Below are 17550 nucleotides of genomic sequence, written 5' to 3' on the forward strand. Positions count from 1 at the left end.
CTGTCCTGCAAGACCTGCTAAACTTGGTCTTTTCAGAAGATTTTAATCATCATTTGAGGTGTGCTGGTTTATCATTCTTCCCACTGATGCTGTTTATGTCTCATGCTTGCCTTGGCTTAAGGAGTGCAAAGTTGCCTTGCAACTGCTGTGCTCATGTAGTTGGGTCCTTCTGCACTAACATGACATGACGGGGCCAAAGCCACCAGTGCTCCAGGGGAGTGTGTAAGCCATGAGCATTACAGCTCCACCCTGGGAGCCAAATCCTCTCCCAAAACAGCACTCCTCTAGAGTTTGCATATCAATGAAAACCTTGCTGTCAGGCTTTTTATAAAACCTTTTATTTCATGGCATTGGCATCTTAACACTTACTTGACAGCATCCCATGGTCCCCGCCTCCAGTGGCCTAAGCAGCTCTGTGCGCAAAGGCACAAAGGCTGAATTTTGTATTACAACGCAGGTTGCAATGTATGCTGGGAAGTTAGCTCACGTCTTGCCTTCTGAAAATAGCTTGGGGTTAAGCCATGCCTACACGACAGACTTCTGCCAGCAAAGCTATACAGGCCAAAAAGCATGGAGAGGTGTGATTCCCGAGTGACACGGCTGTGCTGGCACAGCCCTGAGGCACGGTGTGCGTACCCTGGGGAAGCCGCCCTTTCTCCAGCCTTCGAGGGAGTTGTGCTGGGCTCTTGTAGAACAGGGCTTTGCTGCCATAGCCCAATCTGCCCTGTAGCTTTTTGACAAGGTTATGTGCGTGTTCATCTGCTGCTGGAGTGCTTCTGGCTTCTGGGGTCTTAGTTCCTGTAAATTTTTAAAGGAGTGTTTTCAGATCCTCCTCAGTAAAAAAGAGGTGAAAGATGCATTTTTAATGTTGCAGGTCCTCTCTCATCATCATTCTTTGCAGGGAGGGTCTGGTGTTCCCCTCATGCTCTGGAGCAGGGCACGGCAGCAGTTATTCTAGCTATGTGCCATCTAATGCTGGATAATGTTGCAAGATCCAAAAATAAAAAGTGGAAAAATATGCAGACAGAGGAATCAAGGCACAACTTTACCTCTTGGGCAGAGCAACCTTTTTCCTTCCTAGCACAGCTTCACCCATCGAGTCTCAGAAGACAGATAAGTCTGTTGGCTTTTTACCACCTACTCTGTCTTTCCACACCAAGTTTTAATCCTTCGCTCCTTTCAAGAGTGTAAGTTGTTACACTGCTGCTGCAGGTCCTTTGGTGAAATACAGCTCCTCTCTTCCTCCCCAGCCTTTTAGAGTTACACATTTCCTTGCTTGGGAAAACCACCTCAAGGTCATCCCCAGCCTCACTGGAGAAGCAGAGGAGAGAGCCAGTTTATCAGTGCTTATTTAATCCCATCTCTCTTAAAATACAAGCACTTGGTATCTGATTGCATATTTTCCGTACCAGTCATAAAGAAAAGTTTTGTCACAAGAATTAGGTGCAGAAGTACTGAGGAATAAAAATTATTTACACAAGTTTGGGCAGAGGATTAAAACCTCCTCTCCCATAGCCTGGCTAGGACCGTATCCTCTTACCTCTCCTTTTCCTTTGGTGCACCAGTGTCCCTGGGTTATGTGTTGCTATCTCAATAGTTCGGCTTCTCAGTGCAGTGTAGGATGCACCAGTTTCCAAACGGGACCCTAAGAATGTGCCAGCTGAGTGCAACGGATGGCAAAGACCACGTCAGACCTGCAGGTCTGTATTTTTCTATTTGCTTGTATGTTTAAAGTTACTTATTGCCTTTGGCAAAACTAGTGCAATCTTTCAGTCTATTGGAATTGCCCAATTAAGTCTCAGATCAGATAAAAGTCTATTGAGATGTGATTATCAACAAGAAAGCATCAAGATCGCCAACTTGGCCTCCAGGAGGAATGTGGGTTCTGACTTGAAACAAGTGCATTGGAAGGCTGTGATTTTGGCTTGATTTTCTCCCAAAATAAGAATGGGAAGTGTCTCATCTTTTGTAACAGTCTTCCCCTCCCCTCCAGTGAAACTTTGCATTTTTTCATCCTGCAAAGGGGACCCAGAAAATGATTTTGCTAGAGCAGGGTACAGTTAAGATGCAAGCATGCTATGGAGGAGCTGAGCCTGAAATGTTACTGCTCTCTAGCAAGTTTCCTACATATTTGTGACAGTTCTCTTCATAGCTATGGAGAGCAGGGATGCCCAGCTTCCCAGGGCATGAAGCTGTCATGTTTAGCCTGTTCCAGTAGATCCCAGGAGATGGGACCTCAGTGTAATGTCCTTAATTATATCTCCATTCCCTGTTCCCCCTCTTCCACACTCTCCCTGCAGCCGGGAACTCACCATTACTGTAGGAATTCACACCAGCATCCCAACATTCAAAAGCAACACTTTTGTATTTTTACCTGTTTATTGGGGGGGTTTTTTGGAAGCAAAATGCTAAGGACAAATAAAATAAGCAAGCCAATAAGCAAAGCGTTTAAATTAATATGCAGTCATTATAACTGATATCAGGGCAAAGGAATGCAAACACGCCAGTCTGTGGCTTGATGCTTTTAGCTCTTGTCCCTCTGTTTTGTTTTTAATTTTGAGCACAGGAAGGGGCCTGTATGTGACCATATGCTTACAAAGCACTTGTTTTGCATGCCTTCCAAACAATGTTGTCATAGGAATGATATGTCATGTACGTGTCACGTTCTGTCACGCTGTGAATGTACCCGTGTGACTCTAAACTTTACTGCATTTCCTTCTCCTGTTCTTCGTCACCAGTAGTAACAATTGTTTCCAGCCAACTTCTGCATCTATTCTGAATAAATTGGAAATGTGATTTCACTTCATTCAGTGCCGGTGGGAAATTCATACCCTGGGAAATTTGCAAGGGTATTGCAGCGAAAATGTTCAGCATGTGCTTAAGCATCACTGATGTTGATCAAGTTAAGTATGCTCTTAAGCCTTAGGAGTTACTGCCTCTTTCCAAGCATTGGTCTTAATGGAGGGTTCTGAAAGAAGGGGAATTGATCTCCACTTGCAAGACCCTAAAGATGGAAGTGCACCTTGAGGGGAAAAATAATCAGCAGAAGTTAATGCTGATATTGCTGTGAATATTGTCTTGGTCGTACCTTTTCATTTCCCAAAGATAAGATCCTTTCAGCATGATCTAAAGAGTCCTTCAGATTTCAGAAGTCGTGTTTTTTTTCTCCCCTTGTGATTTGCTTTCCCTTATTTTTCTTGTCATGTAATCGCCTTTGCAGTTTTAACAAGGTTTTGAAGTTAACACTGCGTTGAGGCAGTGACATGTAGGCCGAAGAGGTTCACACCTCTTCGGTGTGAGCGAGTTCTTGAGATTTTTGGGGAAGGAGGTCTTGTGATGAGAATGTGGAGGAGCAGGGAATCAAGGCTCCTAGGTCCAGATTCAGTCGTGGCTTTCCCTCCTGCGAGCCTTTGGCAAATGAGACGAGTGCAGGCTCCATAAAACCATCTTTAAAATAGATCTCCCTTGGGGATAGTATGGATTAATTAACATTTCAGAGGCGCTTTGGGTTCCTTTGATAGGTGTTGCAGAAATGCAAAAAGGTTTTTTTCCTTGCTAGACATAGACTGTCTAAAGGACAGATTTTAGTGATGTTGGTTTACCTCCTAAGAGCTCTTTTTCAAATGGACGACTATTTAACTTCTCATGTATGTACCAATATGGTGCTTTACTGCCAATTTAAGCCAAATAAAATATACAGCGTCTGGACCAAGACTAGATTTGGTACCTTCACATCATGAAAGCTCATGTTGATAATTTGCCAGTAGCCTCAGGGCTCTGATAGCAATTTGCCAGATGCTATACTGAACCTAATTTGCATCTGTATTTACATAAATGCTTTAATTAAAATTATATGCACCAACCTGAGATAGATGAGCAGCACTGCCTTGTATTTGTTTACATTCCCTGACAATAAAACCCTGCCTTGGCTGCTTCTTGCTGATTGTATGACTTGACATGGCTATTTGAGGTGCAGACTAGAAACTTGAGAGATTATCAGTTAGGCTCTGCTGCAAACTGAGGAGCAGCCTTAAGCTTTCAGGATCAAATTCTGCCTTTATTTTAGCAGCAGAGGAGATTTGAGCATCTTGATTCTAGGGGTCAGATTTGGTCTGTAGATGCTCTAGATTTAGGGTAGTTTTGTGCAGTCAGGATTTATAGCTTCTTGCAAACAGTGTCTGCTTTGTTACACATGCAGAATGTGAAACACCACTGAGGACAGTAGAAAAACATTTTAAATACAGCTTCCATCAAGAATAAAATTTCGGAGCACTGTTCATCTTTGAATGGAGCGTTACAGAGCTCCTTGTAAGGCAGAGTGCTCTAAACAAAAGGGATTTCGGGGCCCAAGTGGGGTCCTGATTGTTTCATTTGGACATGTGGAAGCTCATGGCTGAATTTGGATGAAGTCAGTGGAGACACTGGCTGAGGTTTTTGCTTAGACCACACTTTTAATCTGGAAAATGCAAGCATATAAATACAAATTAAATTCACACTATGCAGTTTGCCTTTGGACAGTGGAGGATGTTCTGGCTGATGCTGTTGTGCTGCTTCCCATTATTTGGAAGTTGTCATAAAGTGTCACAAAGGAAAGAAATTGGATGGCAAAGTTACAACCTATTTCACAGACCGCTTTGAAGATACACGAAGGTCAGGCTAAAGAGAGCCGTAACTGCCCTGCCTGGATTTGGAGGGTTGCTGAGCTTTATTTAAAGGTGTTTACTTACCTTGCTCTATATGAGATATTTCAGAGTCACTGTTTCCCTCACTGAGAGGTTGTCTGTATGTTGGTGTGCACTAGATGACCATTAAAGGTCCCTTCCAACCCAAACTACTCTATGATTCTATGGTTCTGTATAAATCTGAGCATTACCAGTCACTTTCTCTGGTGACTTCTGACTATATTTGCCTGTAGTAATCTCTGAATCCAGTTTGAGAGAGTCATTCAGGTTCAGCACGTTCATACATTAACCCGTTTGCCTGATGGCTCTGTTGAAGAGGGTAAACTGCCCCACGTATTACAGCCTGCCATGGGACGGGTGGCCAGAACCTGTTTATTGAAGTCTACATGCAAGAGCACAGACACAAAAGCATCTAAATCTATTGCAAAGTGACCTAAATATTTAAATTAAGAGGTGTTAGTAAGCAGGCTGAAATGCACATCCAAGGATGCGGAGCTAGTGGCAGTACAGGGTGACCCAGTGGCGATGGGAGCTGGAGCCCACCTGGCTCCCACAGGCATTGCAGAGCCGCAGCCCTCAGGCCGGTACAGAGATGGCAGCCACCCGCACTTGCAGGGGTGATACACTGCTGGGGGCACCGTTTGCCCAGCAGCTGGGGTCTGCCAGGGGGTCGTAGCCAGGCAGTGCTTTGCACTGCTGGGACACAGTGGTCTCAGTTGAGTACTGGGTGCGACAAAGCCAGATTTGCAATCTTGTGAAGCCGCAGCCTGAATTTAAATTGAAATAACGTAAATAAATACAAACTGTCAGTCTTGCTTTACCTCATCCATAGTAAGAGAATGAAAACACTTCCCATATTAAATTCATTATGGCGGGGGTTGCTCTGATACTTGGGGAAGGCAGCTGAACAAACGCAGCCCTCATTTCCCCCTGATGTGAGAGGGAGGAGGGGAAGGTACTTGCTGATCACTCAGTCCTGCTTTTTACAGTGACTAACCAGAGCGAGGAGGGCAGACAGAGCTCAGCTCCTCTCCGCTAATGAAGCTTTTTCAATGTGAGGGGAGCAGATGAAGGAGAGGGCCTGGGATGTGGCACACGGGGGGAAAAAACCCAAAACATTCTCCCAGGGGAAGTGTCCTGTTAAGGTGGGATATGTGTTTGTGTTAAAATCTGCTCTGCAGTTGCCTCTGGCAGGGAGGTCCATCGGCCAGTTGTCCCTGCTCAGCCCTCCACTTTCCCCTCTGCTGTCTGCGCCACATCTCCCACCAAGGCTGGTGCCGCGGCCCAGCCCCTGGGGAAGGAGCAGAATGGCGGCTGGTGGGCAGGAGCCCTGGAAAGTTGAGGTTTGCAACCCTGCTTCAACGCTGAAACAGCCACTGGTTTGAATTTGGACCAACATACAAGGTGTTGGTACCTCTCTTGGTACCAACTTTGGTACCTCTGGCTTTCCCAAGGTGACCTCTTGGTGTGTTTTGAGGTGGGAGAGCAAGCCAGGGAGGAGGTTCAGTGAGCAGCCCTGCCTTTGGAGAAGGTTTCTTTCAAAAATCATCGTGTCTGTCTGATTTTAAAATTCACCGCTAATGCTTTAAGTGTAGCAAGCGCAGTATGCCAGCCTTTAATCAGCCTGTGCGTATTTTAAGAATCGTGCCAACTGTTACTGCCTTAGAGATACCTGGAGATTTGGTCGAGAGAAGCCTGGCCTAGTTTTTCAGGGTAGCTAGCAATGCATTTTCATTTCCCTATTTAACATGAGCCTCAGCAGTTTTATTTTTCAGGGCATTTTCTTTGGAAGGTTGCAAAGCTCTGAGCAACCAGTTAATGCATGGGGGAAGAGAGAAGTTGGGGTGTAATAAAGCAATAATTCTTGCAATTAGAAGTGTATTAAGAGCTACACTTCAGCTGTGGATCAAGTACGGCATGATGGGGCGCTAGAAGGAGGGTCACCCTTGGGCAAGGGGACCTCCAGCCCTGCGGTGAGGGCAGCTCACTTGTCGCTGGCTCTTTGGTTATAGATGTGCAACACTGGAGGCAGCATCCAGCAGCCTAGCGCAGGACTAGCACGGCGTCCCTAATGAAGACAAGGCTTAATTGGGTAAAATCATGGCGAGAAAATGTTGGGGCATAATCATTTGCATATCAGAAATCATTAAGCTGCTAAGCTGGGTGTTTTGTTTGTGTTACACAACTGGTGTGGTGTAAATGATTGCTCATCTTTCCACCCCAGCTCCCCAGACTTGGAAAACGGAATACAAAAAAGCTGAGGGGTCTGTCCTGACAATCCTCTGGATCTTGATGCCAGATGGACATCCCAGAGCCAGGAATGAAATGCTCAGCTTAGTCAGACCCCTCTTGAGCTCTGACTCAGAAGGGCATGTGCAAACAGCCCCACTTGCCATGTGCCCGGGTCCCTGTGAAACGAGGTCTCGCTGAAGTGGGTGCCCACCTTCCAGCAGAAGCACTCTTGCTACTCATGCTCTTGGGCAATGTGTTGGTATTCCCAGCATCACACCACCATCAAAATGTGCAAAAAGCATCTCTCAGAATTAAAAGGACTCCATCCTGGAAAAGCACTTGAGAGCTGGTTCATTAGATCTTTGTTTTCACCAAAAGTTAATCAAAATTGCCAACCACTTCATATATTTTTTTCTGCTGTCATCTGAAGTTGCAAGCAAATTTTCTGAGTCTCTCCTACTACAAACTGTCAGCTGTTGGTAAGCATCCTCCTGGAAGTGTCTTTTCTCCACTTCCCACCTGTGTGTATAGACGAAGTTTATATGAGACCTTTAAGATGTCTGCAGCAAGTCACCTCCTCCTAAAAACCAGGATCCAACCATTTGTCACCTGAGGGCAGTTCTTACTTTTTATTTCTATTTCAGAGCACCTCAAGACACACATTGGGGTTGATGAAACGACATAAAGCAAAGCTGGAAGCTGTGCCAAATAGTTCATAACCGTGGAGGAAAACTTGGCAGAGGGGCAGAGAAAGGGAGGGATGAATTAATGGTAAAATGTGTGTGTGAGTGTTCTTAATGTGTTTGTCTCACGTTAGCTTTCCTAGATGTTGTCAGCTGTCTCAGTTTTGTACACCTAACAGGAAAGACGTTAAATAGTATTTAATAAAAACAGAAGCAGTATGGGGAGAGGGCATTTACTGAATTTAGAAATCAACCCAGATGCTCCTGCACTGTCGGTTAGACTTTATTATATAAAAAAGCTACCTTTTTGATTTGGAATCTCCCAACAAAACTAATGCTTGGCTCAGGTGGATGTTTGACTTAAGTTCTGATGTTCTCTTTTTCTTCTTTTTAAACTGGAAAAAAAAAAAACTTAGCTTTAAAAAAAATGTATAGGGTATTTGCAGAATCAATAGAAAAACTGACCCAGATAAAAGCGCGCAAAAATTGGTTTCATGCCCTAGAACTTTTCCTGCATGCTTTTTGATGCAATGTATCTGATCCTTTAAAAAGGAGGTAACATACAGTGATCTCAGCAGCTTTGAAGAATTGTTCTGGAAGAATAACGAGGAGCACTGGAGAAAGGGTGTGCACGTGTACCTTTTTTTCCCCCCTCATTAAATATATCATGAGATGGAAGAAATTAATGTCATGTTGCTGGTTATGCGGAAGGATAGGATAAATTCTGTATGAAGTCTGGTTTTGTCTGATTTTTAAAGGGTGAAAGTGCATTTCTCCTGAACAGCTCTTCACAGTAGGACGTGAATTGCACTTCATCTTCCTTGTTTCAAACCTGCTCCTACTAAAGTGAGTGGCAAGGGTGTATCCAAATAGTGCCAGGATTCACTCTCAGAAATGTAATTACGCCCTGGATCCTGAATCAGGTCGAAAGCTGTAAAAAGCATTTGCTGCTACAGATGTATTCCAGTGTAAGTAGGATCCAAATCTTAATTTGATTCAAATACAGCACTTAGATCTGCGGGAATCAGACATTCAGTGTCTGAACCTGTGTTTCTTCGGCTTCCAAAAACATCGCATGCTCTTTAGGGCCGTGGACCTGGAGGCATAACAAATCAATGTTCAATGCATGCATCACTGCAGTGAAGGTGATAAATTGATAGGACAAATTTGTGGGACCATGAGACTGGCAGGCTGTAAGGAGAAAATTTCGTTCCATCCCTTTCTATCGTCGGCCTTAAAAAAAGTTAAAGTCTAGCTGGAGGGGAAGGATGGGCCCAGAGTTACCGATTCTTAACAGAATAAGCAGATGCAGTGCCCAGGCTGTGCTGGTTATCCTCAGGACAGGGAGAAAAACCTATAAAAGCAGCTGCTTCATGGGGATTTCCGCATGCTTTTCCAGTCCTTGGGGTTGGATGCTGTTTTTCAGTGCTTGTTGTACGCAGACTTCCCCGTTGGCTGCATTTGCTGGAGCACGGTGGGGACCGAAGTGCTGGCGCTGGGGCTGTGCAGCCGGGGAGCAAGTGCCACAGGCAGACATGTGCCTCCGGAGATGCTCGCCTCAGAGGGGCTGCTCCGGGAGTTTGCAGTATGGAGAGCGCATCAAGCTCAGCACCAAGCAGGGCCATATAGCAACACACGGGGGATTCCAGGCAACCTTTCCTATGGTCTCTTTGTGGCCTCTTGATTCCTTGTAGCTGAAAGTAGGTCGCCTGGCACAAATGTAGGGGCTGCTGACCCAGGTGCATCTCACTTAACTTTCCAGATACAGACACATGGACCCTCTTACTGGAAATAAGCGACTCAATAACATCTAACAGCACTGGTCTTCAAGAGCAAATGGAGCACAAGCACCTTTATTTGAATGGAGTGAAGTGATTTCTTGCTTTATATTTATACCCTGTGCTCATTTCTTTTCTTGTACCACTTTTGCACTGACGGCTGCTGTGTTTGGCAGGAATTTGCAAACACGTCAGTGCTTACAGCCAAAATTAGGAATGGTCTAAACAGCTGGAAAAGGGAAACCCCTTCCTCTTGTATTTATTTTTATAACAGCAAAATGTAGCCACTGGCTGGCCTTGATCAGTCTTTTTTTTTTTTTTCCTTTTAAATTGTTTTTTTTTCTTTTCAGCTTGGGGGTTGAGGGAAACAAAAGAGGGAATGAATTAAGAGCAAGAGAAAAGAGTATCTGCTGTTGGACTGTGTCATGTGGTAAGGAAATCAGGCTGAAACTGGAGAGACCGGGCCAAACCTAACAGCGGTACTGGGAGGCTTTAAATTGTGTCACACTGACAGCGGATCTAAGCAGTGAAAATAGCTAGTGATATTTCTGGCTGCAGTCTAGGTGATGTGAAGTGATGCTGGTGGGCTGCTGCTCACATCATTGCTGTACCTGCCTGCGGGATAGCTCTTACAGGAAGTCTCAAATGATGACCCCCATCCTTTCCAAATTGGCACATGCATTTAGACCATGGGGACTGATATGAGTTAGCATGTTTTTGTGTTGTGTTTGCTTCAGTTCTCTCATTCTGTTGGTCTTTTCCTCTATAGCACTGCTGTTGTTATGAGCTTGGGTGTTTGGGGGTGGGAGAGGAAGGAACGTGTGATTCTTGTCTGGGTCCCCTGTGTACAACATACGCCCTGTCTCCTCAGCAAAGTTAAATGATTACACCTGGATGGATCTGAACACAGGCTGGACAGCCCATGGTGTTGAAAATTAATGAGCAGATGAACAGTCCACAGCTCAGTTGTTTAAAAATAAAAGTTATTGCTGTACATACGTTGGGCCGCAAAAGTGTCCTATAACAGTGCTACTGTAGCAACTGCTGTTTTGGAAAACAGTTATCAATCATGGTTCTGGCAGAGGAGGGTCTGACAACTGCTTCCCAACATGTGTATTACTATGGGCAAGTAGGTAAATAACCAGAGGGTGACAGTCTGAAATGCAAGGTTTAAGAGGAATAATGTGAAATAGTTTAACTCTACTAAAAGCCAAATAAATTAATGATGAACTTTCTGTTGGCTAGAACCCTACAGGACATCACTCTCTCTCTGATTGAATTTTCTTATGCAATCGAACATTCTTCTCCTGCTTTAAAGCCCTTGCTGCCAATTTAAAATAGTGTACGAGGCTGAGATTTCTCACCCTTCAAGAAAACACTTTGATTTGTTGAAGGAAACTAGGAACAGTTAAGGAGATAGGAAAGAAAGTAATATACCTTTCTCTGTGCTGACATCCGCAGCTGGGGGATGTGTTGAAAAGTAAATAAAATCTGCTTTGAGCAATGCTTCCCCATTCTCTTTCATTTTGGTTCACTGCTCTGGTTCCTGATGAACTAGGCTTAACAACGGAAAGTGAGGTACAGGAAGGCTTGTTTGGCCTGAGCAGAGACATGGGGGATCACCCCCCTGTCCTTGGGACGTGGGGAGGGGCCATAATGTTGTTGTTTGTTTGCATGTTTTTTAAGAAAGCACTAAGATGAGAAGTGGCAGAGTCACGGTCGGTCTGTCTGTCCAGTGCCAGGAAAGCCAGGCCAGGGCACTCGTCAGCCCCTGCCCCACCTTGCAGCCAAGGCCAGCCATGGCTGCTGCCGTCCTCTTACTGGCTTCAAGGGAAAAATATGGATGGGCACATTTCAGCCCTGAACAGCCTGCAGCCAAGGGGTCAGAGCAGTCCCCTGTGAGCAGCGATCGGGTGAAGGTGGCTTCGGTGGCTGCCCGGGCTGCCTGGCTCAGCCATCTGCTGACCTGGAGGAAGCGAAGGCTGCAGAGCTGCAGCATGCCGTGGCTGTGGAGTGACTCCCTGGGACAGTTTCTGCTTGCAGGTACCTGCAAATGGTGTGGCATGGATTAAGACCTCATGTGAGCAGTTTTCACACTGCTGAGGTGGAGAAGACAGCCCTTGGCAGGAGCTTTCTACATTGCCTGTGCAGCACCAGGAGCTGCAGGCAGCTTTCCTGATCCTGGCCTCCCCTTCTTCCAACCATCATATTTTCAGAGGCTGCAGAGCCCCTGGTCTCCCTCTTTTTGTCTGTTTCCCTGTGTTTTCCACATCAGCCAGTGGTTTTCCCAGGGAGTGCCAGGGCTGCTGTCAGCAGCTGCTGTGGGGTGGAAATAGCCGTCTCTGTTCTGGCTTCATTCAGAAGGCTGGAGAAAGGTGGCTGAGCGCCGAGTTCGGTAGGGGTAAGACCGCTGGGGATGGGGAGGTGCAGGGAATATCCCTGGGACTCTCCAAGTATCACTGTCCACTCAGGGTGTGTGTATGTGCTTACACAGAGACTTACACAGAGCACTTCGGAATTTTTTAATGGCATTTTCACTGAGTATTTAGGTATTTGATGGAAATTCTGGATTGTGTTTTATGCGTTTGTCTTAGAGATGGGGGCAAGGATAGGTTAATTTTATTGGCTTCGTAGAAATGTGTTGAAGTGAAGGATGCTCGTGAGCATGTTACTCCCTTGCACTGAAGTCTGCCAGGTTTGGTGAATGTTTAATGAGGGCTGGACCAGCAACCGGGAGCTGTTGGGGTGTTTGGGATATAGCAGGGTAACTGGGAGTCCCAGCATGTGGATACAGACGACTTTCAGGAATGCTTGTATCTGCTGATCATGCCATAACAGGCTGCAATCTACAGGCTGCAAAACCCCCATTTCTGACACAGCTGTGCATATTTAATTCAATAGAAGGCACTTCTAGTCTAGCGTTAGAAGTAATTCAGATCTCTAAGGTGGTAATTTTGATCATGGTAGTTTTCAGGGAAATCTAGGTATAAGCTAGAGGGAGAAGTTAATAAATGCCTGGTACAATAGAAACGCTGAGGATTGAGGAGTTCGGACGAGCCTGCACTGCAGCCTCGCTGTATTCCTGCCTCAGTAAGCCAGCAGAAGAGGAAAGCAGCATCCCGGGGTCACTGGGTTGATGAAGGAAAAGTGGCCCCAACCTATTATTTCCTGTCCCACCACATTCTGGGCATTGGGGAAGTTGGGCAATGGGGGTGGGTCGCCAGCAGTGGCGGGGGAAGCACCAAAGCCTCATGGGGCTGTAGGGGGTTGGCATTACAGGCATGACCTGCTCCACGCCGGTGCTTTCGGCTGACTGGCAGCAGGATTTAAGCCACCAAGTGGGCATCTTTCAGGAAAAGAGGTTGGGAGGAGCTTGGGTTTTATTTTTCTTCATCTCAAGCACAGCTAGGGAAAACAAGTGCTTTCAGGGCTCCCAACTCCATTTCTCTCTGTAAAATGTTCTTTTGCAAAATTGATCATTTCCGTAGGTTGAGAGAGTCTCAAAGGAACTTTTCTGTCAAGCATCTAAAAAGTACCGTTATTTCTCTTCCCTGCCCTAACAGCAGCTCAAGATTTTCATTTTAGCTCACTAAAGATATCCTGATGATCTGTTTTTTGCAAGAAGTTTCATGGCAAGCAAAGCAAAATAATCCCATTTTCAGGTGGTTGCTGTGGTAGTGTTTGAGTTGCAGAAACCATGCGGAGTGCTGGTGTTTATCAAGTTACATATTTTAAAAAAGTATTTTGTAAATGTTTTTGTTTTGTTTTGCCATAAGATGTTACTTTTTTTGGAAAGTATCTAGAATAATGAAGCAGCTGGTGGCTGAGTCTTCTGCTCGGTGGGTGGAGAATGAAGGATGGCTGGAGTAGCTGGAGTTATCCTCTGTGTGCTGTGGGCTACGTACACACAGACACAGGCAATTCCTGTGAACCAGACGGTGTGTGGTAACTCATAAATCACTGTCACCTGTTTTGTACGTGTACTCACCAGGACACCGCGTGGAGCCAGCAGATACAAATCTCCCCAGCTCCTGTCCATGACTGTGTGGGTATATACGTGGCATGGCTCATGTAGGTGGGGACCGGACACCTGCATGAATGCGCTCCTATGGAGTGGAAAGGTCTGCTCTCAATCTGCCTGGTCCCGGACTTGTGGTGCATTTCAGGGAAGCAATGCTGTCATGCCAAGGAGAGATGCATCCCCTGCCTTGAGCTGGCTTGGAGTAAGCATGTCCCCATGGGAGGCTGCTCAAGAGCTGCCCGTGCAGGGATGCTCAGGATGAACAAACTTGGGCAAGATCAGTTTTCTTTTCATTAGTAATTTCCTACCTGTTGCAAAAAATCTGGCATTTCTGTTTGTGTTTGTAACTCCTTCATTTCATTATTGCCTAACTCCAGGCTTTCAAAGGCAGTGGCAGATCTCCCAGAACCATGAAATTGTTTAAAAGATCTGAAATATGTATGTGTATATATATGTATATATGTATTACCAACTTGTTTCTGATCTGTTACATTAAACCCAAATCATATTCTCATAGCCAGGAGGGGTAGAAACTTTTTGCATACTTTCTGGAGAGGATTGTTGCAGTATAAGTACAACAGCAAGGGACTGGATTTAATAACCCTGGAGATTTCTTCCTGCTTTGTGTTTCCTAAAGTGGGGATCCTCGCAGAAATTTCACCAGCTGAGTCTTTAGGAAAAGCACCAAAAATTGTGAGGCTCATTATACAGTCCTAAGAAGCAATGGCACCATACATATGTATTTATTTTAATTAACTTTCTAGGTAGAGGTTAGAGACTGGGGAAAGACAAGGCTGTGTTGAACTATAGATAATTTTCTTGTTCATTAAAAGTGTTTTATTCATAGCAGTGGTTTTGGTCCTTTTTGCCAAGATGTAGGGCCACTTTTGTGCATTGGACACAGCACTAAAAATATAAGATTTCAGATAGTGTATTTGGTGTAAGGTAACTGGACTAAACCCATTAAGTACAGAAACTGCTCAGCCCCGGGCTTGCAGCCTTCGATGGGAGAATGGGGAATTTGACCCAAAAGAGGGAGGAAGGGCAGCAGAAGGCAGCCTGCTGAGTCCAAAAAGGGGTGGAGGTGTAAATAGCACAAAATCTGCATATCCTGTATGTTTATTTCTCTTTTACAAGTCAGTGAAACTAGCAAAAAAGCCTTACTCAGAGATGGAGCAAAGCGGGAAGCAGCTTCCCTTTTATCTATGAATAAACATGCAGCTTTTTCTATTCTAAGCTCTTAAAAAAATGGTTTTGGTTGTGTAACAGCTCCTGGCCTCCCGGCTTCTCCAGTAGCCATCATGCTCTTTCAAGAAATCAAGTCATATCTTCCTTTGAAAAGAAGCGAAAAAAATATCTTCCTAACCTTCTGGGAAGGAGCAAAAGACTGAGTGATTTCTTTGGGGTTTGCCAGCTGACCTTCCTCGGGCCAGATAACAAGAGCGTGAAGTTTCAAACTCAAGTACTTCAGCTGGAGCTGAAAATGCAGGTTGTGGTCTTGGTGCTGCTGAAGCAGTCGATAAGCTTCTACCTCTTTTCTTGAGGGACTAGCAGGGTGTTTTGCTGCATGTATTTCTTTTACTCAGAGCAGTCCTATGACCTTTTATTTTCTATTTACCTGTTCTTTGCAGGCCTGCAGGCATGATGTTTCTCAGGTGTGTATATGCACACGTGCATAGCCACTACCAAAGGGGAAATTTTTTGTATCAGTTCAGCTCTTGCAGCTGCTGAAGCTAATCTTCCTCTTCCATTTCTTTAGGGGAAAAAAAACAAAGGCAAAAATGAGGAAAGCCGACTTTAGCTTTGGGACGCAGCAGGTGAGTCCCTTTAAGGAGGAGAAAGGCACTTTTGATGGCATTTTGTCGAAGATCCCAGTAGCCAAACAGGGCTTGTTCTGGTATGTGTCTGCTGCAACAGATGTTTTGTGGGTATTTCCAGTCCAAACCACAGCAGCGGTATCTTTGGACACCAGTGTGTGAGTGCTTTCCACTGTCTGCTTGGCCTAAGAAATGTGGAATTTTTTTTCCCCAAGAGGCCCCAACATTCGTTGTGTTACTGTAACAGAGCTGGAGCACCAGGTCTTTCAAATTCTGTGTCTGTCAGGGGTGGTCAGTGGAAAAGGGAATTGCTGAATTTCCTGTCAGTCAGCATTCCCGGGTGCTGGCGAAATAACTAAATTGTCAGTTATAGAGTGGAAGGGATGGATGCTATTTTCTCCTTTTTTTTCCCCCCCTGACTTACATAGCTTTTCCCTCTTTTGTAGGTATCAGAAGTTCTGCTCGCCTTCAGAGAGGTATAAATACTGAGATTCCCAGGATGTAAGAAATGCAGTGCTGTGAGTATGGGTTGGTTTTTTTTCCTATTTTCCTTTAAATGAGAAACCCCAGCTTGCTCAAACAGAAGGAAGATTTTTTTAAGGGTTGTTTTGGTGTGTTGTTTTTTTTTTTTTAAAGACACTTTAAGAAATATTTACAGCAAGCAAATCCAGTCTTCTGGAACCAGTTGTGTGCCTTTGGCACCTCTTTGCAACCCACAAAATAAAGTCAGCATTGTATTACCACATAGGCTGAATAATTATCTCACTGCAGATACGAACCACATGAATGCATTTAACTGAGAATATGGTCAGCAGAATGGACCATTAACACCATCTGAAGCTTGTTTGTTGTTTCCAAGCTCTACCAGCCATTGAAAGACAAAATCTTACTGGAGAGTTGAGGCAAGGCTATCCTCAGGCAGAAAGTCTGCATCTTTCAAAAGGGGAGAAGAGCACAGATTTGCTGTGAGGTTGTTTTTGTGTGTGTGCATGGTACCTGAGCCCTGTCATTGAAACAGAAAACTATCCAATATTGACCTCTTCCCTGATCTGGTAAAATAACTTTGGAGGAACTTTTACACCAAGGGAGACACCTGCATGTTTGGCTTCCCTCCCTTGCTCCAAAGCAGCTCAGCCAGGAGCTTTTATACATATATATATTTGTGTGTGTATATATAAAATATATATTCAGGGAGCAGCTTCCCTATAGCCTTTCCCTATGTATTGCTAAAGGGTCCGGGCTGTGATTTCCCAGCAGCTGTGGCTAGTTCGCAGCTCTCCAGGTGGATTAGCAGGGGCTGCACCAGATCAGCCTTGACAAGCCCCTACTGGAGCCCCTGCCTGGGTGCCTGGCACAGTGTGGGCTCCTGGGGCAGCTCCCCTGGGCTGGATAACAGGGCCAAAATTTGGACTGGGGGTTTGGATGCCATTACTGTGAGTTTCATTGCTTTTCTGTAAGTAAATTTTCTTAGCAGAGGGGTTGAATGGGGGGGGGGGGGGTTTGAGGTTTTTAAAATCAGCTCAACTCCTGTCCCATTTTCACCATGTTCTCTGGTGATAGAAATTTGTGGTTACTTGGAAATCAGCAGAGTTTTGTTTCCATTTTTATTTCAGTGGCTTACAGCCTGTTTTCTGTTACAGCAACACAAGTCTATTTGGGCTAGAGCAGAATAAAACCCCAAATTGAAATCAGTGTGAAAAAAGAAGGGCTATGTTTTGTTAACAGGAGAGAAACCAAGTCCATCAGTGTTTGGTGAAGTTGTGGTAAAAAAATCCTTAATAAATACCTAACAAGCATTCAGAATCTGGTAAGAAAAAAACCTGAGTAGGGAATCCTACTTCCAGCCTTTTGTCAAGGATACTGGCAGCGAGCACAGTTACTGGGAGAAAAGGGATGTGAAATTATGATGGTTCTGTATTGATCCTCCCTCAGTAAGGTACATAGATTATATTCTCCCTTTGAATCACAAACGTTTTCTCCTAACTCCTTGGTGTTTAAACTGTCACACAAGACCTGCTAATTGAGCTGTGAGGTTTACTTTTTGTTAGTCACTTACAAAACTCTGTACAGGATGGGCTCTGGCCTCTGTTTTTTCACAGTTGTATTGACTCCAGAGTGATACTGGTTTAGGTGAAGAAAATTCAGCGGTAAGATGCTATGTGTAAATATTGTGTCTCTCAAAGTATATCCATACACTAGAAACATTCTTTGCTCATCTCAAAGCAAAGCTTGCTTTTTTTTTTTTTCTGTTAAAGTAGAGAGCATTTAAATTTGGAAAGTGTTTCTGTGGTCCTAATGAATCTGTGTCCTAATGCACCCCCGTAGTGGTTACTTCCA

At 44.8% G+C, this 17550-nt stretch overlaps 1 protein-coding gene across 5 annotated transcripts in view; it reads left to right on the plus strand.

Moving 5' to 3' along the window:
• The window catches only part of ZHX2 (zinc fingers and homeoboxes 2), an 84580-nt gene that overhangs the window by 15926 nt on the left and 51104 nt on the right, over positions 1 to 17550 (plus strand). For 2 of the 5 annotated variants that reach the window (XM_075085713.1, XM_075085712.1), the window contains exons 2-3: positions 15156 to 15213; positions 15660 to 15731. The exons of 1 other annotated variant lie outside the window; for it this stretch is intronic. The gene's annotated coding sequence lies outside the window, so the exon portion shown is untranslated. The remainder of the gene's footprint in view (positions 1 to 15155; positions 15214 to 15659; positions 15732 to 17550) is intronic. 2 more of the 5 variants (XM_075085715.1, XM_075085714.1) reach the window with 1 other exon arrangement.

The sequence above is a fragment of the Phalacrocorax aristotelis genome, chromosome 2 (assembly GCF_949628215.1).
Source record: "Phalacrocorax aristotelis chromosome 2, bGulAri2.1, whole genome shotgun sequence".
Taxonomy (NCBI): Eukaryota; Metazoa; Chordata; class Aves; order Suliformes; family Phalacrocoracidae; genus Phalacrocorax; species Phalacrocorax aristotelis.